The following is a 21,372-nucleotide window of genomic DNA, read 5'->3' as shown; positions in this document are numbered from 1 at the left end:
TGAGGGGTGAACACAAACCTTTGCCAACGTTGTGCTGGCAGTGTAGGAATATATGGAGTTGCAAGCAGCATCCATGGCAACTCCAATTGTTTGATTGTAATATTCACCTTCGAAGAGTATCTGCCCTTGCCCCTGCCCCTGCCTCAAAAGTTCCTGAATGTCTCTCTTCACTGTGGTTTCAAGTCAATTCGTGAGCCATGGTTAGAGCCTGGGTGCTGATTGGCAAGTCTGTTTGACTGTCGAACTTGGGATTGTTCTAAAAAAAAAAAAAAAAAAAATCAGAGTCATAACTGTCATTATCAACCATCTTATTAATAGACTTCATGTTGTCCCCATAAGAAACCATTCTGTTGCAATATGCTAAGCATGGAATAGGGTAAGCTTTCCCAAGTTCATAGTCAGATTTGTCCCTCTGCAGTTTAAGAACTTTGCATGCTTTATTTTTACTAATGTTATACTCAGCCTTGATAAAAATGCTATTGTAATGCTGTTTGATGTTAGCAAATGATAAATCATTTCTAATAACTTCATTCAAATCTTGAAATTCATTATCCAAAACACTAATTTTAAATTCATTGTTCTTTATAATCATTTTAAATAAGGAAATACCTGTATCTTTTTACTTTAATATTAAGTTGTTTAATGTTGAATTCTGCTCAGGCACTTCTACACACGTAGTCCTTTGGGTACATTGTTACAGCGCACACATTCTATTAAATATGACTTCTCCAACTGTAGATTTCTAATTTTTAATAATGTCTTCTCAAAATCAGCAATTTGCAAAGTTAGTAAATGGCTGCCTTGCTCCGTACCACCGGTATAAGGGAAAGAAAAGGTGGAAGCACGCAACCAAGCTTTGAAATTGACATCAGAGGGAACACATGAAGACGAGGGATAAAACCATGACTGGTGGTCAAGCATCCATTTAACATGGCTTGAGCATAAATTTGTGGCAGATTGGAAAACAGCTCCTGACTTAAATTATCACCTTCAGTTGAATAAGTAAGATTTTGTCCATCTAGTAAAGCAGGGTTAGCATATTTAGATAGCTGCCTTATAAGCAGTGTGAGATCACTGGGTAGCTTCATTTTAGTTTTTTTATTTGTCACAGCCTATGAGCTTTTTCATACAATTCATTTATTTGTTATATTTATACGTGTTTCCTATATTGTTTTATATACTTGTTTGCATGCAGCAATGCATTAGTTCTGTGGTTACTGCTTTAAGCTCATGTTTAGTAACTGTGTAACTTGCTGTTTTTCCCTGTAGTGGAGTGCATAGGGTTAATTTAACTTTTAATTATATGACTTTGCTTCCTATTGGTGGGTTGCTTGTATTTATTGATGTTCTTAGTGTTTCACTGTTGCAGTCATTACATTTGGGTAATCTGCTGGCAGGTTGCCCTCAGTCGACCTGATTAATAACGTCTTGGGTCCTGCGTCGGTTGCTGTCCCTTCTTCCATGACGTCAGGCCCTGAGGGGTATAAAACATGCAGCCGATGCCATTACATCAGTCTTTCTTGCTGCGCAGTGCCCGAAGCAGAAGCAGTTTGCAAGTGCCAGTCGGCCAACTCCTGAAATTTTCATTTTCGAGTTTCAGAACCGAAGTCTTCAACTAAAAGCTAAGTACCCCGTTGGGGAAACTTTTTCTTGCTCCTTACCGATGTCAGTAAAAGTTAATAACGCACGATTAAATGTCGGTATATTTTTGCTTCTAAATATTTTGGCTCAAGATTTAATTATCCAGAAATGTTGTCAGTTAGCAATCCAACTACCGGAATACCTAAAATACACAAAGAAAAAGACAGAGACAGACCGTCGAGGTCCAAAACTGACGATGACGCTTCTCCTAAGCCAGTCGCCAGTTCGCCGGTACTCAGTGAGGTGCTTTTGCAGCTCCTAATACCCGTTATGTCTGATTCACAGGCCTCTACTGAGACCCATTTGGAGTCCGGTATGCCATGAGATGCTTTAATTATGGAACCCGCGGATGTCTCTACCTTAAATGGGTCTGGAGCTGCTGTGCAGACACCGACTTCTGAGGGCGTTTTCAGGCCTACAGATTTGTATATTAGACAAACGCCATCTTCAAAACTAAGGCCAAAATCTAAATCTAGGTCTAAAAAACCGACACCTGGGCCACATGTGCAGGCCCTTATGCTTAAAAAACAAATGATCAAAATGGCTGAAGACTTAATTACTCTGATCAGGGGTAGCCAACCCCTCCTTCTAAGAGGCCTAAGCAAGACATTGATTATGAATCTTCTGAACAGGATTCTATTTCTTCTGACTCTTCTAATGAACAGGATTTGTCTATTCCTACTTATGAGGACTCTGATGCAGAAGATTCCATTCCTTCTGCTTCTCCCCCTGAGGATTTTTCTTTTGGGTAAACGTTACATACCTTAAGGGAACATTTCCACTGGGAAAGTCAGGATTTCTTTGAATCTAAAAAGAGACTTAGAGATTTTCTTCTTCTTCCTCAGCATAGTCCTTTGGCTATGCCTCCTGTTCTAGACATTGTTGATGATGATTTTTCATAATCTAGTATGGCTCCTAATTCTCTGCCTCCAGCTCCTTGTAAGCCAGACAGATAGTACAGGGTTCCTGACTCCCACAAATTCCTTTTCAAAAATCCTGTTGCTGATCCTGAAACTGATCCTGAAACCATTTCTCAGGGTCCCAAGGGCATTAAGTCCTCTACTGCTAAAAATCCTACCCCTTCTGATAGAGATTCCAGGGTGCTGGATAGATGGGGTAAGACGGTTTACACGTCTGCAGCCTTGCCAATCAGGGCTTTAAACTGTCAATTTCATATGCTTAAATATCAACAGCATATCATGAGACTACTTAAACAGAAAATGATGTTAATTTCTGACTGAGTGGAAAATAAAGATTTACAGGATTTATTACATTCAGCTGAACAAGTTGGAAAACATACTTTGCAATGTGGTTTTGATTCCTTGGAGGCCTCTTGCGGGGCTGCTGTAACTGGATCTGTGCTAAGAAGACATGCTTGGCTCAAAGAGCAAACTCTGCCTGACCACGTTAAAGCAAAATTGTTGGATGCTCCTTTACAACAAGACCGTCTCTTTGGTAATGAGGCTGAAGAAGTGTTAAAGATGGAAGATAAAGATAAATCTATGCAAACTGTGAAAGATTTCTTACAAATGCATCCTCCAAGATGTAGTAGGCACTGGCCTACTAAGAACTGGTCCTTTCCAGTCCCTTCAAGAGCTGCTCAAGTCAAATCCAGACATTCCAAAGGCTCCAGGTTTCAGTCACAAGGAACTTTTAGAACAAATCAATGGGGTGCCTCCACCTCCAAATCTGGAAACAACAAGGCACCTCCCTATGGTAAACAGTCTCAATGACTTCCCTCTACAATCACCAACATTTTAGCCACCCCTTTGGGGGAAAAACTGGCACTTCATGCACAAAACTGGCAACTTATTACCCAGGACAAATGGGTTTTAAATATAGTATCCCAGGGATACAGATTTCATTTCCACACGTTGCCAATCCCATACGGATGGCCAGACCTGCCCCCAAGTCAGTGGGCAGAGGCCCAGAAACAAGTTCTGTCCCTTATGGACATGGGGGCTATTCAACCAGTACCAGAAGAGGAAAAGGGACAAGCTTTCGATTCAAGACTTTTCCTGGTACCCAAAAAAAGACAAATCATGGTGTCCAATTCTGGACTTATCCACTCTAAACACATTTCTGGACTTTCCAAAATTCAAGATGCTGACTCTTCAACAGTTACTACCTATGCTAGGCAAAGATGCCTGGTTGGTAACTCTAGACTTAAAAGAGGTTTACCTGCATATCCCAATCAGGGAATCTTGCAGAAGATACCTCCGCTTCAAAGCAGGCTACTTGCATTACCAGTTCTTTGCAATGCCCTTTGGCTTATCTACTGCACCCAGGGTCTTCACAAAGTGCCTGGCTCCAGTAATTGCATTTTGCAGGCAGAGAAATATTCAAATATATCCATACCTGGACGATAGTCCTAATTCAGGCAGAAAACCAGGACATTCTTCTAAAGCATCTGGCGTTTGTAAAAAGGGTTCTAACTTGTCTAGGGTACACCATAAATGAAAATAAATCACAACTGGTACCCTCTCAAAAAATTACATTCCTGGGTGCAAGCTTGAATACAACTGCCCAGATGACTTACCTTACACCAGAAAAGCAAATTCAATTGGTGACTTACTTCAAACAGGTGGCCACAAAAACCCTGCTATATGCAAGACAAATTCTGCAAGCCTTGAGGTTTATGGCCTCCTGCATTCTTCTAATTCCATATGCAAGACTGCATATGAGGAAACTTCAGTGGTACTTAAAAAGTTTATGGAGTCAACATTGTCACAGCCTGGAAACAATGATTCCTATCATACCTTGCCTGCAACTAGAGTTCCTATAGTGGGCAGAGGCCTGCCACCAAAACAAGGGACTGCCATTCACTCCACCCCCTGCCGCCCAAACCCTAACTACAGACGTATCAGACTATGCTTGGGGGGGCTTATCTGGCAGGAAAGTGCATTCAGGGCAAATGGAGCCCAAATCAAATGCACCTTCATATCAATCAGAAAGATATGCTAGCTGTACAGAATGCACTGACAGCCTTCAAGGACTACCTTCATCCAGGACAATTAATGATAAAGACAGACAACACCACAGTTATGTGGTACATAAACACGCAGGGGGGTACGCATTCCTAACCCCTTTGCAGACTAGCCATGGCATTGTGGAAGACGGCCTTGACCTACCAGATACAACTACAAGCTCAATTCCTGCCAGGAAAGCTAAGTACTCTGGCAGACGAACTAAGCAAAAATCTTATGGACCCACACAAATGGAAACTGGAACCACAAATTTTCAACATGTTGGCACGCAAATGGGGGTGGGCAGACATAGATCTTTTTGCCTCACCCCAGAACTATCAGTTGGACAAATTCTGTACAAGAATTCATCACACAAAAGCATGGAAAGTGGATGCTGCATCATTCAGCTGGAAAAACCTATCAGTCTATGCTTTTCCCCCCTCTGCCTCTGCTCTCCAAAGTTCTACTAAAAGTCAGACAGGACAAACCAAAAATGATTCTGATTGCTCCAGACTGGCCTCGCCAACACTGGTACCCACTCCTGCGCAATGTGTCACACCTTCCTCCGTGGCACCTGCCTCAGACACCTTACCTACTCTCTCAGCAGAACTACCAAATTCTGCACACTCAGCTCCAAACTTTGAATCTTGCAGTGTGGCTAATCATCTAATTTCACCCTTGGCATTCCTCAGCAAACCTGTGATGGATGTCATTTTGGAGGCTAGAAGGCCTAGTACTAGAAAATCTTATGCTGACAAATGGAAAAGATTCTGTGCCTGGAACCAGTCACAAGGAATAAGCACAGCAATGCCCAATATTCCTCAGATTCTGCAATACTTAACTGAGATTCTTCACAAGGGCCTATCTTTTTCTTCCATAAAAATCCATGCCTCTGCCATTTCAGCTCATTACAACACAGAACCTCCCCTCTTCTCTCATCCTCTGCTAAAGCAGTGTCTCAGAGGGGCCAAAAACTTAAGACCTCCCAAGAGAGCGCCAACCCATGCATGGGACCTCAATTTTGTTTTGGAAAAACTCACTCTCCCTCCTTTTGAGCCAGCTGCTACTGCAGACCTAAAATTTCTCTCCTGGAAAACAGCTTTCCTTTTAGCAGTTGCTTCAGCTAGAAGGATTTCTGAATTACAGGCTCTTATGGCAGTGGAGCCTTTCATTATTTTTCATTCGGACAGGGTGTCTATCAGGACTAATCCATCTTTAATACCTAAGGTGGTATCCAGTGTGGCTCTTAATCAGACCATTCATCTGCCAACTTTCTTTCCCAATCCAAAGAACAAGGATGAGTGGATTCTGCATTCATTGGATGTACACAGACAACTTAGATTTTACTTAAACAGGACAAAAATCTCTAAGAAAATCTGAACAACTATTGGTGGCATTTGCTGCAGGGGCAGAGGGAAAGGCTGTTTCAAAGAAGACTATTTCCAAATGGATAACCCATTGTAGTCATTTCTGCTATATGCACCATGGTAAACCTATCCCCAAGTGGATCAGATCTCATTCCACCAGGGCTGCATCTACTTCTGCAGCCTTTCTCAGAAGGGATCCTACCAGAGACATTCTAGAAACTGCTACCCAGAGCTCAGTTCATACGTTCACCAAACATTATCATTTACCTCTCTTCTCCAAATCCAGAGCTGGCTTTGCCACTGCTGTCCTGCAGGGCCTTATAGCTACTCCTAATGCTGTATAAATCCATCCTCCCAACCATAACTTTGGGAGTCTACCCAAATGTAATGACTGCAACAGTGAAACATGAAGAACATAGTACAGTTGTGTACACTTACCATAAATGTAGATGTTCGAGTGTATTCACTGTTGCAGTCCTGGTTACCAACTCTCCTGCTCCCTGTTTTTCTCTTACTATACCTCTACTTTCTTTTACTATGCTTAAAAGCCTTTTTGGTGTATTTGCTTTTGTTTGGAGGTAGATTTTATTTGTGTTTTAAATTATATACATATATATTGCTCCCCAATTGGGGGGCATCTGACATCTGGGGCAAGAAAAACTGATGTAATGGCGTCGGCTGCATGTTTTATTCCCCTGACGACCTGACGTCATGGAAGAAGGGACAGCAACCGACGCAGGACCCAAGACTTTGTTAATCAGGCTGACTGAGGGCAACCTGCCAGCAGATTACCCAAATGTAATGACTGCAACAGTGAATACACTCGAATATCTACATTTATGGGACATCATGGAAGAAGGGACAGCAACCGACGTAGGACCCAAGACTTTGTTAATCAGGCTGACTGAGGGCAACCTGCCAGCAGATTACCCAAATGTAATGACTGCAACAGTGAATACACTCGGATATCTACATTTATGGTAAGTGTACACAACTGTACTTTTCAGTTGTCACCAGAATTTCAGTTTGATGAAGTCTTTATAATTGTTAGATGAATGCGCTCAATTTTTCATTAAATGTTTTACAGTATTGACGGTGGCATTCTTGGTGGATGGATTAATTTTTTGTTTTTTGGTTCTAGTATTAATTTGCATCTTTTTTTAATAATATTTAAAGTCTTGTGAATAAGGTGTGCATTTTTTGTGAGCAACAGGAAGTTCGTAAACTACATGAGAGAAGTCTTCTGTTATAAGAATTACCTCTCACAGTACCATGTGTGTGGTTTCATTCTTCTTGGCCTCTAAAAGGTATAAAATCCACTATGGTCAATTTTCTAGTATGTTTTGTTTTTAATGGCTTACAAGAAAAAGTATACTTAGCAAATATTTAGACATAAAATATTATAAAATGGAGGAAACTTCTAAGGTGTAAATTTGTATAAGAAGTATTAGATGTTGTGCTGAACATAAATGGTTGATTTTTGTATTTGTGACATGCTAAGGAATATAAGGAAAAGCAGAGTGAGTACACAAAGTGTGCCTCTAGCAAAGCCAGTACCACAGCAGAAAGTGAATACATTAGCTATGAAATGATTCAGATAAGATTATGCTTGTTTTTTTGAGTCCACTGGATCAGCTCAGTGGCTCCCCTTTCTGCGTCCAGTTGGCTATGAAATGATTCAGATAAGATTATGCTTGTTTTTTTGAGTCCACAGGATCAGCTCAGTGGCTCCCCTTTCTGCATCCAGTTGACCCATTCATTCTTCAAACAGGGTAAGTACCATCTGGACCCATTTTTTCCCAGTGGAGGCTCCTGTTAGCGAGCAGGCCAATCTGCAAATCCTGTAGACAACCCTGTCCCCAACCATTCTGCAGCTTGTGAGCTCTGCTGCAGCTGTTTCCTGGAGGCACATGCATACTTCTCTCATGCAGAATCTCCTGACCAAGTAGTACATCACTTGCAGCACAAGCACACTATATATTTTTATACAGCAGGTGATACACCTGCATTCTTACTGGTGTCACCAGTGTAGTGAGCCAAGATGCCTCCCCTTTGTAGGATGGGAGAGCTGACAATGACCAGTCCCTACAGCACCAGTTCTTCCAGTGGAACATTGGTCACCTGGGGTTCAGTTAGGGCTTGATCTCTCTGCAGTAGTGATTATACCTGCATGTTGAATAATTTTGGTCACTGCTTGTATACAAAATAGTTTCTGTGATACATTCTCTTTTACCCTTTTGTCTAGCTACTTGGTAGCACAATTTTAGGTAGAACTGTCATTAGAGATATTAAAAGTAATCTTGAAGAAAATTGGGTTCATAGATTAGTACTAGGCTAACTGCTCTTGCGAGCCATTTTAAGCCTAGCCAATTATCCCTTGTGAGACTCAAACCCTGCATCTTGTGTTTGTAAGGCAAGCACCTTAACCATTAGGCCACCCTCCCTCAAAATGTGTTAATATTGTGGGTACTGGAGTATACATCTAGTAGATGTGAAGTTATGAATGGGAGGGTAGTTGAAATAAAATTGTGTGACTTCACATTATGAAGTTTGTAGTGACCACTGGTAGGTGTAAATGATCTAGGAGCCATGATTGTTACTGATGGCAAGTTAATCTAAGAGGTGCAGAGCTCAACAATCACCGAGTTAAAGACTACGATAGAAGTGTGTGGATGAGGTAGGAAGATTCTTGTAAATATATGTACCTCTCTTCCGGCATATGGCTGAAAAATATCCTTAGCTGCTGTTCTTAATTACTGTAAGTGCTAAAGCAATTACATTTTGTTCAAAATTCACTACTTTTTAACCTCTCCAGAAAGCAAAGCTGGGAACCAGATACATGAATGCCTACACCAAGTGTATGTGAAATGTACACCGTTTTGCATGATCTTTCTCTTAATTTTAGTTTTTCTACTGATTTTCTTGCTGCATTAAATATTGAGGGGGATTCATAAAGGTTACCACAAAGTGTGAACTACATGTATATTTGGTGTAATCTTTCTGAGTGAATAAACAGCACAAAAAATGTAGAAGAGATGTTCTTGAATGCAGAACATGTACACTTCCTGAAAACTTAATGTAGGCATTCATCATGATCAGGCCTAAGGTCTGTGTTCTGCAATAGCCTGGCAATCTTAGAAAACAAGAGAAAAAACATTTAAATAAAATATTACAGTGAAGAAGAGAAAATAGCAAGAGTAATTTTATTTGTGAGCTGTCCAACTGAATCCTTTGCCTCCCCCACCCGCCCCCCAAAAAATTAATGTGGACACTGTAGTGATTGGGGCTTTTTTTTTTTTTTTTGCTATAGATACATGGAATTAAATGACATTTGGTTGATTTGAGGTGTAATTCTATAAGTCTGTCCTGGCATTCCTATTTATACCACTGTGCACTTTTCCCAATTTGCTAACATGGATTGCAGTCCATAACACCATTATAGAAGTTTCCCCAGAGTTTTATAAGTTGACCACAGGACAACTTTGTGCACAGTGGTGTACATTATGGTCCAATGCCCAATGCATCCCTTCTGTAGCCTGTTGCATTGCATGACAATGCATCACACTCCAATAGAAAACTTAAGTCCTACTTTGGTGCACAGATGTCCTGTGCTGCACTGTGCTCTGATGTTAATTCTGACTGTGACTGTCATTAGGCCTGATGGTGGAGTAAGGGTCATTACCATAATATAATAATGAGAGAATATGGTGCTGTGCCAACATTTCTCAGGAGGGGGAAGTTTTGTTTGTAATAACAGGTTTTCTTGGACTTTGGGGAATATCCATTACTGGTAGGGCTAATCCTACCATATAATGAAGGTGCTATGTTTTTTGTTTGACTGTGCCATGTTTTTCAGTTCTGCTTTAGTGAGTAATATATTGCTGGGGAAAGGGGATCAGTGGTTTGATGAGGTCAACACCATGGAATTCTGGATGGCTGCAGTCTTAAAGATTACCCTGTTTGGGACCAGTTGGTACTGAGATAGATGTTCTTCGCATGTCACTGTTGCAGTCATCACCTGTGGGTTATCCCTGCTGTGGTAGCCCTCGGCTGGCCTGAATACCAGAGTCAATATTTTTCTGCATCGGCTGCTGTCACTTGTTGACTGACATCAGGTCATTGGTGCTATAAAGCAAGGCAGCCAATGCCATTACATCAGTCTTTCTTGCCGTGGAGCCCATAGCAGAAGCAGTTCACAAGTGTGCAGGTTGGTCACTACCAGAGTTTGGATTACAGCTGAAAACGTCTAAAGTGAAGTACTCCATTGGGGATGCTTTTTTCTTGAACTAACTGATGTCTGAAAAAGTTAACAATTGTCTCGCCTGTGGAAAGCAAATCCCACACAGAGACTTCCATTCATACTGTGTCACTTGTTTAGGTCCAGACCACGAAGTCCCCCGTTGCCGGTTCTGTGCCCTCTTTAACGCGAGAACTATTCGTTGTAGAGCTCTTATTGTAGCCAGGTATTTTTATTTTCCATCTTCTGTCTTTAGATTCCGAAATGGCTTCCATCAGCCAACAATCCATAGGCATTCCGAAAAAAACGTAAAGATAAAGATAGAGACAGACCAGACAACTCTAAGCCTTCCGACGACTTTACCGCTAAGCAAGTCGGCAGTTCTCCATAATTCAGTGAGGCGCCTTTGCAGCCCCTGATGTCCGATCTGATACCTTTGCAGGCCTTTACCAAAACCCTTTCGTATGCTGCAGAAATCTACTTTGTCTTCTGAGCCTTTGGTTGTCTCTGCCTCGGTTAGATCCAGAGCTGTGACGCAGGCACCAGCTTCCAAGGAGGTTTTTCGCACTACCAAATCTAGAAAAAAACAGGACTGCAACAGTGAATACACTCTTAACATGTTCAAGTGTACACAACTGTACTATGTTCTTCATGTTTCACTGTTACAGTCATCCCTTTCACTCCCTCAGGGAACATTTCCACTGGGAATCCCAGAACTTCCCTCACTCTAAGAAAAGACTAAGAGAGTTTCTAGACCTGCCCCAGCACAGACCTTTGGCCATCACCCCTGTCTTAGGGGTGGTGGATGATGTCTTCCATGAATCCAGCTTAGCTCCTGATGCCCTCCCACCTGCTCCCAGTAAACCTGACAGGTATTACAGAGTACCGGATTCTCACAAATAGCTGTAGAGAAATCTGGCTGTAGAACCACAGGTCATTACACAGGGACCCAAAGGAGCTAAGATCAGTTCTGCAAAGAATCCTATTCCTTCTGACAAGGACTCCAGAGCTCTGGACAGATGGGGTAAAAAAGTATACACCTCTGCAACCTTAGCTATCAACTGTCAGTTCCACATGCTAAAATATCAACAACACACTTTGGAACTATTAAAGCAAAAGATTTCAATCTTTCCTGACTGTGCCAATTCGAAAGAGTTAGATTTACTGCACTCTACTTGTCAAGTGGCCAAACACTCATTACACTGTAGATATGATGCCCTAGAAGCCTCAAGCAGGGCAACAGTGTCAGGATCTGTCATTAGGAGACATGCATGGTTGAAGGAACAACCTCTCCCTGATCATGTCAAATCTACATTAATTGATGCACCCTTGGATAAGGACCACTTGTTTGGAGTAAAAGCAGAAGAGGTGCTTAAAAAGATGGAAGAAAAATCAAAATCTATGCAAACAGTTAAAGATTTCTTTCAGGTACAACCTGCTAGGTTCAGCAGGTATTTTCCCTCAAAACACCGGTCCTTTCCTGCACCTAACAGACAGGGGCAAGGTAAGCCCAGCAGGGACAGAAGAGAACCAAACAGTAGACCACTCTGCTCTAAAGGCAGGGAGTTCTAAGCCATCCCTCTATGGCAAAAACTCTCAATGACTTCCTCTTCCCTCTCTGCCCTCCTTTCACTCACCAAAAGCTAGGAGGAAGGCTCTGTCTCTTTAAAGAAAATTGGCTTTCTGTAACAAAGGACCAATGGGTCTTAAAGATAATTTTTCAGGGATACAGATTCTCCTTCAATGAACTCCCGATTCCAAGAGGGTACCCTGACTTACCTCCAAATTAGTGGGCAGAGGCATTGAAACAAGTCCAAACTCTCATATCTCAAGGGGCAGTAGAACCTGTCCCCTCAGATCAAACAGGCAAAGGCTTTTATTCCAGACTATCCCTTGTTCCCAGAAAAGAGGGCACTTGGTGCCCCATCCTGGATCTATCCATTCTGAACACCTCCCTGGTGGTCCCCAAATTCAGAATGCTAACTTTGCAGCAGCTGCTACCTATGCTGACAAAAATGCCTGGTTAGTTACCCTAGGTCTAAAAGATGCTTACCTCCACATCCCCATAAGGAAATCCTGCAGGAAATTCTTTTGCTTCAGAGCAGGTTCACAACACTTTCAGTTTTCTGCGTTACTCTTTGTCTTATCTACTGCTCCCAGGGCATTCACCAAATGCTTAGCCCCAGCCATAACATTTTGCAGACAGAAAAATATACCGGTTTACCCTTATCTGGATGACTGCCTCATTCAGGCAGAGTGCAAAGAAAAGCTACTCAAGGACTTCCTCTTTGTCAAAACCCTCCTCACCTCCTTAGGGTACACCATCAACGAAATCAAAGCAAACACCTTTCAGGAAGATCATTTTTTTAAGAGCACTGCTGGACACATCATCCCAAATGGCCTTCCTCTCCCCAGACAAATAGAGCTTCCTACATCTCTACCTTACCCAGCTGGCTTCCAAAAGTCATCTCACTGCAAGGAAGTTCCTGCAAGCCTTGGGGTACATGGCATCTTACATCCTACTAATTCCTCTGGCCAGGCTTTACATGAGAAAACTTCAGTGGTACCTAAAGAACCTTTGGTGTCACCACGCTCAACCTCTAGAAACCTCTCTCCCTCTGATCCCCTGTATAAGGGCCGAGTTTCTCTGGTGGTCCGAGGCCTGTGCCAAGAACAAGGGTCTTCCCTTCAGCCTACGTCCAGCTGGGTAGACCATTACCACCGATGCCTCAGACATTGCTTGGGGCGCTCACCTAGAAGGCAGGTGCACCCAAGGTCTTTGGGATGCCCAGCAACTTCCCTTACACATCAACCAGAAGGAAATGATGGCAGTACAGAAGGCTCTGACATCCTTCAAACCCCATCTCAAGACAGGGGTTCTCCTTATCAAAACAGACAACACCACAGTAATGTGGTACATCAACAAAACTGGGAAGGACCCAATCTTACTCACTGTGCAGGCTAGCCATGAACCTCTGGTTGACACCTTCTTCCATGGGATTACACCTAATAGCCCAGTACCTACCAGGGATCAACAAACCCTGGCAGACCACACAAGCAGGAACTTACTGGACCCCTATGAATGGCAGCTCCATGAAAAATCTTTTTACAAATCACTCAGGAGTGGGGGACTCCGGAGGTGGATCTCTTTGCTTCGCATCTCAATCATCAGCTGAAAAAATTCTGTACCAGGGAGTATTGCCACCTAGCATGGAAGGTGGATGCCTTGACTTTCCCCTGGAACACCCTCTTTTTGTGTGCATTCCGTCCTCTGCCTCTTATTCCCAAGGTACTGATAAAAATAAGGGAGGAGAGACCAAGGGCCATCCTCATCGCTCCAGATTGGCCCAGACAACATTGGTACCTCTTACTGCGCAGTCTGACATTACAGCCTCCCAGGCAGCTTCCCCTGATCAGCTTCCCCTGATCTCAGATCTCTTGACTCTGGTAGGTGAGAAATGCTGCACCCAGACTTGCAGACTCTCAAACTATCAGCATGGCTAATACTCTAAAGGCAAACAAGGGGCCCCTGTTAAGCAAACAGGTTCTAGACATTATCACAGATGCCAGAAAGCCCAGCACCAGAAAGTCTTACGCAGGAAAATGGAAAATATTCTGCTCCTGCATCCTGTCCAGAGGGAGCAGTAACTCACAACCTTCCATCCCTCTTTTCCTGGAGTACCTGGTGAAGTTACTTTAATAGTGGCCTCTCCTCGTCTATTAAAATCCACACCTCAGCCATTTCAGCTCATTTTGATACAGAACAGCCCCTGTTCTCCCATCCTTTGATTAAACAATTCCTCACAGGGACTTACAATATCAGACCTCCCAGAAGGCCACCCACGCCAGCCTGGGACCTGAATTATGTTTTGGAAAAACTAACCTTACCACCCTTCGAACCTGCTGCTTCAGCAGAACTAAGGTACCTCTCCTGGAAGACTGTTTTTCTCCTAGCTATCACCTCAGCCAGAAGGGTTTCAGAACTTCAGGCACTGATGGCCATTGAGCCCTTCATCATTTTCCATGCAGACAGGGTCGGCCTAAGGACTAATCCCTCCTTTATGCCCAAGGTGGTATCTAATGTGACTCCCAACCAGGCCATACATGTACCCACCTTCTTTCCTAACCCTCAAAACAAGGGAGAAAGAATTTTGCACTCACTAGACATGCACAGACAGCTCAGATGCTATCTGGACCATAGTAAACCCTTCAGGAAAACAGACCAACTACTTGTTAGCTTTGCCCCAGGGGCAGAGGGGAACTCCATTTCAAAATGGATATCACACTGTATCCATTTCTGCTACAGATTACATGAGAACCCCCCCCCCCAAGTCTATTCAAACCCATTCCTCTAGGGCAGCCTCCACTTCCACAGCATTCCTCAGAGGAGTTCCCACCAAGGACATCCTGGAAGCTGCCACCTGGACTTCTGTCCATACCGTTACCAACCATTACCACCTGCCTCTATTTTCTAATGCTAGGGCAGGGTTTGCCTCTGCAGTCCTGCAGGGCATGCTGACCCATGCTTAGATCTCTTATTAAGCCTACCACCCTTCTCTTCAGCTTTGGGAGTCCTCCCACAGGTGATGACTGCAACAGTGAAACACGAAAAACATAGTACAGTTGTGTACATTTACCATAAATGTAGATGCTCAAGTGTATTCACTGTTGCAGTCTTGGTTTCCCTCCCTCCTTCCCCCTTATATCTTCTTTCTTTACGGAGACATAAACTTCTCATGGTGGCTTTTAGTCACCAGGAACCATTTTACCATATTTCCTTGGGCTTCTGACTGGTTAGGGCAAGAAAAACTGCTGTAATGGCGTCGGCTGCCTTGCTTTATAGTACTGATGACCTGATGTCACTCAACAAGCGACAGCAGCCGACGCAGAAAAATATTGACTCTGGTATTCAGGCTGGCCGAGGGCTGCCACAGCAGGGATAACCCACAGGTGATGACTGCAACAGTGAATACATTCGAACATCTACATTTATGATAAGTGAGCACAACTGTACTTTCTCCAGTGATGTTGCGGTTTGTGACTCGCAGGTGATTGTGGGTGCCATTTACATATGTACTCCATGCATGCAGTACTGCACCTACAGAATGGGGCAAGGCCACGTACAAGATCTTGTCCCATTGTGTATTAGTGGCCTTAAACCATTGTGTATTACACACTGACAAGGGTATTGATTTGCAGGTGTACTGCGTACCAGCCCTGAACCACAGTGCACAAATGGTGATGAATAGCATTCCTGTTGGTTTGATTTGCATAAGAATTGTGATTTTTAAATTTAATTTTTGTGAGGTCTAGATTTTCACTTATGGCTAGGGTTAGGACTGAAGGTAATAGGATACTGTGTTGTCTATGCAGATTGGGGCCTTTCGCTCCAAGAAAAATACTGTCACTATTTTTGTGTGTTTAAATAAAATGGCTTTCAGTTTCAGATGTCCTTGGATTTTTTTCAGATGCAAAAGTGGGAAAAGGGGTTGAGGATGGATGAATGGATTCACTCATCTGCTTATTGTATAAGAATGTATTGCAGGTTTGATGTGATCCTTCTTATTTGCTGATATACTTTTAATTATTGCAGAAAAATATAATTTACTGCTCTTTTCAGGAGATTTTCTGCATTAGTCCATACATTTCAGCAGCACAATTTTACTGCTTTTTTTATTCTTAGAAGTGTATTTACAACTGAGTTGTGTTTTATAAACATATCTTAGTTCCAAAGCATTTTGTTGGTGTTTTCATTGATCCATCTATTTATATTTTATTTACTTCCTGGTTGTATGATTAAACAATTCAGTGTCTCTGATACAGGCAAAATAGTAATTATTTGTAAATTATTACTCACTTTCTTCTTTTTTCAGAATTAAATTATTTTTTTTACCCTGTCACATTCGCATAAATAAAGGTGAATATATGCCTTAATTTCATACCTGTGAATTTTTTTAACAAGTTGCTCTCCAGTACTGATGTATGACATTTATTGAATTGATTTGTGATGTGTAAACTTGTATGTGATTCTTCCTAGTTCTTTCTGAGGTTGCATTTACCCATAGCATACCTCTTAATTCATTCCACCACAGGGATGAAAATCTGTTACAGGAGGGGCAGGTACGTCAAGTTTTACTGGAATACACTTTTCTGAATTTCTTACTATTACATTTGCTGTCCGCAATAAGCCGCGGTGGTGCAGCGGAAGCATTGTTGCCTCACAGCAAGAGGTTATCCCATTCGATTCTTGTCTGGAGTGCCTTCTGTGTGGAGTCTGCATGTCCTCCCCGCGGTCGAGTGGCATTCAAAAGACATGCATAGAATGGGCATGCCTTCGCTGAAGGTTGGGCGCTGAGCTGGCACCTCGGCACCCGTAACAAATCTACTGCCAATCGTTAGCGGACTGGAGTTCTGCTGTGGTGACCTCTATCCGGGAAAAGCCGAAAGAAGAAGAAGAACAAGCATTTGCTGTCTGGAGGTTGGCATCCTTATGCATGATTCTGATACAGGAAACTTGTGCATACTTCAGTGTGAATGTTTATCCAGGAAAAAAAAAGAACCTTGTTGCCCATTCTTTCTCTTCACTGTGGTGTGTCTCTGCTTAAAACCAATCACCAGCCATACTGCAATTAAATCTTTCCTATTACATCATTATAGGAAAGCTGGCCTGTCATACCTCTCAACTGTACAGATTTTTGCAGAATGTCCAGATTTTTGCCCCATATTTTTGGTTCATTTTTCATAAAATTGTGTTTTTTGGCAAATTAGTGGCAAATCATTAACTGAAGTTAGAAAATAATGACAGACAATTGAGGTTCAAACTTCATACCTTTCAGAAAACTTATGCTAATGCATACTTGTTATTCTATCGACTTTCTAAGTGTGTAGGTGCAATAATTAAAAACTGTCCCTATTTTTGGTCCTTTGTCCTACTTTTATTCATGCCTTTGTCCAGATTTCTTGCTGTAAGAGGTATGCCTGTAGTTTCTTAGCTCAACCACCACGTTACATTTCCACCATTTTTACCATAGAGTAAGTGTTATTAGGGTACTAGTATACATAATTAGAGTGAGTGATTACCTTATTCAAAATAATGACACGTGACTGTCCCTTTTTTAAGACCTATTGTCAAGTTCATTCATACAGTATGCATGAACTCCTTTAACAAACAGTGAAACTAACCAGTCCATTGTAGCCCAATTATAACTGATAAATGGAACCTAGTTGCTACTATACTTAACATGAAGAGAAGAGCTTGCTATGCTTCTGCATCAGCCTTTTGCTCTGAAGAGGTAGGCCTGTCTGATAATAAAGTGTTCAGACCGGACTGCATTGACCAAGTATAACTTCCAGTCAGCCCATTACACATGACAATAGGCATGTCTCCTTTTGTATGATTTCTGCATAGTTGAACAAGCAGAGGAAGTAAAGCACATGTGTTACCTTCTGATGAGCAGAAAAGTTAGAATGTCCCCTCCCAGTAGCAATGCCAACACACCTGGCTCAGCTCAGTTAACACCAATTTACTTATACTTATAAAAGTGACAAATAGAAACTATGAGCAAAAAAGTGCTCACGTGAGAACACTGAACGGCATATTTTTGTCCGTTGTTTGGGAACACACCAGCCACCATATGATGTCCCACCAGTCACAGAAGTGGAGTGGTAGAACAAGTTGCCCCAAACAGGCAAAAAAGCTTAAAACTTATTATAAAAACATTCTTGTGGCTAAAGAAAGAATTATGAGTTCCACTGCATCTACAAACAAAACTTAATAGTGCTGTAGAAACAAATTAACTGTAGGTATACGAGTGTGCTGTCAAAAGAAGAGCTGACGTTCTAGATCTGATTCAGCTTTAGACATGCACCACTGCTGTTCCCTTCCACTCGTCTGTAGTGGAAGTAGCTAGGGATTTTAAGATCCCCATTGTAACTCCCACATAGTCTTAGCAGGTGTACTGTCACTGAAGACATCACAGCCAGTTTGGTGTGATTTGAGGAAACAACATAATGTTAAAGATTGGTCAACGAACCTTCTTCCTACTTATTAATTTAACATTTTAAACCAAGATCTTTTGGATTCTTGGCCTTATCTAATTAGTTTAACTTTTTAAACCTAGGATCCACTGAAGAGGTTCTTCACTTGCATTTGGCTCACTGCATCTCTGATAGACACACAGACATTTTAATTCTTTTTTTTGTAACCTACTCAAAGCTTTGCTGGATAAATCAAATAAACCACCTTTGTAGACTGTTTTAGCCGTGGAGAAATGCTTTTCTCATAGTCAGTATTTTTCTCTCAAAGTTATTATAGAAGTGGTGTGTATGTTTCAACCACATTGTCTGAGCATGAGAACTAAACATAAATGAATATAAACTCATTGTGGTTATCCTGGTAGTTATGAAGTGTATTCACTGACACTTGGATTTGAATCGGCCACCTTTAGAGGTGACTGTTGGGTACAGTGGGCTGCTGTAAGCTGAGGTTAGATGGTAAGTTAATCAGGAACTCTGCCAAAAATCCAGTCTTATTTGGAGCCACATTGGTCAGGCTACTAGAAAATAAGTTGCATCTGGGCTTTATACCTTTTCTGTAGCCCTGTACTTTTTATGTTGGATTGAGAAAAGTTTTCAAGATCTTCAAGTCTTTGAGAAGTAGTAATGCGGTAATATATTTTACCTGAGAGCAAAGTCCACCTGCTTTTCCATTTCCTGTATATACTTCTGTGTATTCTTTAATAACTGACTGCACTGCTCCTATTATATTGTATTTTTCAAGTCTGTATACAAAGCTGTGCTTTCTTGTGTATGCAGACAATTGTTAATTTTAGCTGTAACATTGCTCTGGAGATTTGGAAGTCCATCGGTGGCATCTTTTTCACTGTGTACTCACTACGGTCTTCATAACTAGGAATATGCAAACCCATGATGTCTTCCACTGCTGTACAGTCACCCCCCCAAGCATGGGACAATTTAATCATTGAATCTTAAAGAAGTGCAACAGACTGTGGACCAATTTTAAGTACCCCTTCCCAGTCTTCAGCACGAAGAACTTATTTCTTACAGGCACATTTTATATCACATGTGCATTTTATATTCGAAAATGTTGTCTTTTATTCAGTCAGTATAAATGCAGTCTGGGTGGTTGCTTGTATCTGAGACTATGTGCACCCAGAAATTCCTTCTGTTCCCTTTTTTTAAACAGATGTATTTAAAAAACTAAAATTAGGTAATCAGGTCTGGTCAGTTGGAGTATTTTACCACTGCAGTAAACCTGAAACATTTATTATTATCATGGGTGTAAATTCTTACATTTCAATATTATTTGTGATCATAGATTTTTGTTTAGTATTTTAATACAGTATTAATACTTTAAAGGAATTAGAAGCGAGTCCCATTGGATGAAGGAGTGGATGGCAGCTTGAGCAGTACACTCTGAAGTAGCAGCAGTGCAGGATAAGTAGCTACGTTAAAGGTAATCTTACATTAGTCGGTTGTGTAATATTATAGTCTGGTGGAGTTGTATTTTATTTATTTATTTATTTATTTTAGTGATGGTCCAGTTTACTAGTGATGGCACTTTCTAGTTTGCTTTAGTTATGTATTCATTTTAATTGGTTTTAAATAACGTTTTAATTTAATTTAGGGAATATTTCATTTCTAAGGGTTTGTTTTAGGTGCTGCTGGTTGTTCTGTTGGGTTCGTTCTTATTGTTTTCTGCAAGGAGAGAGTTTTCTTTATAGGATGAATGAGACTGTGTTACAGTGAGTGTGATATACCTGGATCAGTCATAACTGCTTTAAGATATGGTTAAGATGATAAACACAATATGTGGTTAGGATAGCAATGCAAAATATAATTATACATGTATATCTCAGATGTACTTTTGTACCACATTCATTGTCATCTTCTATTGTTAAGATATGCACACATACACAAACATACCTGTTGTGCATAATTTAATAAACAGATGAACTAAATATTGCTTGGCTTTCATTGTGTTTAAACAAACTAAAATATATACTTGAAAGCAGAAAATAAAAAACTATTAAATGCCCATCACTGCTTGATTTACGATATCTGCATGTCTGTACAACTTGCATATACCCCATTGTTGTACATAACCTCCTTGTGAACATGGGAATGTTACAACTCCTGTAGTGGTAAGGCACATACAACAAAGATTTGATTGACGTACTAAAATGCTAACAATATGAGCAGCTGACTGCATTGTTATAATAATTTAACTGCCAACAACGCAGCAATTTGGAGTCCATAGGGAAATCCTAATTCATGCTGCTTCCAGATACCAGTATCCTATTAAAATCATAAAGCAAGAATATGTAAGCTCCTCTGTTCAGATGCAAAGAGTGCACAAAAGGATATTTGCAGTCATGTAAAGTAATGTATTCCACTTGTTTATATTTGGCTATTGTATCTGATTATCTTGTGTCACAGACTACTGCTTGTCAGAGAATCGAGGTTGTGATGCCATACGTTGATCCCTCATAATCCTTTTTCTATGAGCACATTCACATGGTAGAATTGTGACAGCTTTCAGATCCTGTATGGTAGTACCCTTCATAAATGCATAAACTGCTAAGCAATAATTTTGTGAACAGTGCACCAAATGATACTTGCTTTTGTGTTCAATGAAGTGAAATCTTCTTATGTTTAGTTATTACTGTCACTACTGGCTGTCGCAGACTATCTCTTACCAAAGAGTCAAGACCATGATGATCTGTGGCACTTCCTATGATCTTCTTTTTCGCAAGTGCATTTTCTTGGTAGAATTAATACAACCTATAGATGCTATCTAGTAGTGACGAACCATAGAAATGTGAACTGCCAAGTAAGAAGCTGTGAGCTTTTGTAGCAACATGTAGGCAGTGAACAAAAGATATTTGCAGTCATGTAAAATAAAGTGAAATAATTCTTGTTTATATTTCACTATTATGCTATTACTATTAATAGCTGTGTGATATTACAGAGCACTACTTGTGAAAAATCAAAACTATAACAGTGGATGTTTCTTTCCCATGCATAGCTTCATTTTGTGTAAGTGCATTTCATTGATAGAAATAGTACAGCCTCCTGATGTTTTTTTTTTTTGGCCCCTAATGCTGTACATTTCCTACTTGAATGATAGAAGCATTCAGCC

General features: G+C 41.2%; 1 protein-coding gene across 3 annotated transcripts in view; it reads left to right on the top strand.

The window, feature by feature from the left end:
- Positions 1-21,372, top strand: part of IKZF2 (IKAROS family zinc finger 2) — a 932,087-nt gene that overhangs the window by 41,200 nt on the left and 869,515 nt on the right. The window lies entirely within an intron of this gene.

Source organism: Protopterus annectens, chromosome 6.part1 (genome assembly GCF_019279795.1).
Source record: "Protopterus annectens isolate FY-2018-M chromosome 6.part1, PAN1.0, whole genome shotgun sequence".
In the NCBI taxonomy this organism is placed as follows: domain Eukaryota; kingdom Metazoa; phylum Chordata; order Ceratodontiformes; family Protopteridae; genus Protopterus; species Protopterus annectens.
This window is presented reverse-complemented; position numbering and strand designations above follow the sequence as displayed.